Genomic DNA, 309 nt, shown 5'->3' on the forward strand with positions numbered 1-309 from the left:
GATGTAGGCAAGGGAGGCGGATGGCAGCGGGAGGCTCAGTCAGAAAGACTGGCTTAGAAAAACACCGTCACCGTTCAGAGTCTGCGGGCCAGAGCGATGAACTAGACACCCAAACACACATCAATGTCGGCTCAGTTTTGGTGCTTGATGGAGCCCCTGGTGACCACCGAAATGAGCGGTGGGCTAGAGCCACTCCGGAGCTTGCAAGGGCGGGGCCAACGCGGTCTGAGAAGAGCCGAGAGACCTACAAGGGCATGCGAGATGGTGCTGGGGCTAGAGGGGCCGGAACCGTCGTAGGGTGGGCGGAGC

Source organism: Acomys russatus, chromosome 25 (assembly GCF_903995435.1).
Source record: "Acomys russatus chromosome 25, mAcoRus1.1, whole genome shotgun sequence".
NCBI classification, from domain to species: domain Eukaryota; kingdom Metazoa; phylum Chordata; class Mammalia; order Rodentia; family Muridae; genus Acomys; species Acomys russatus.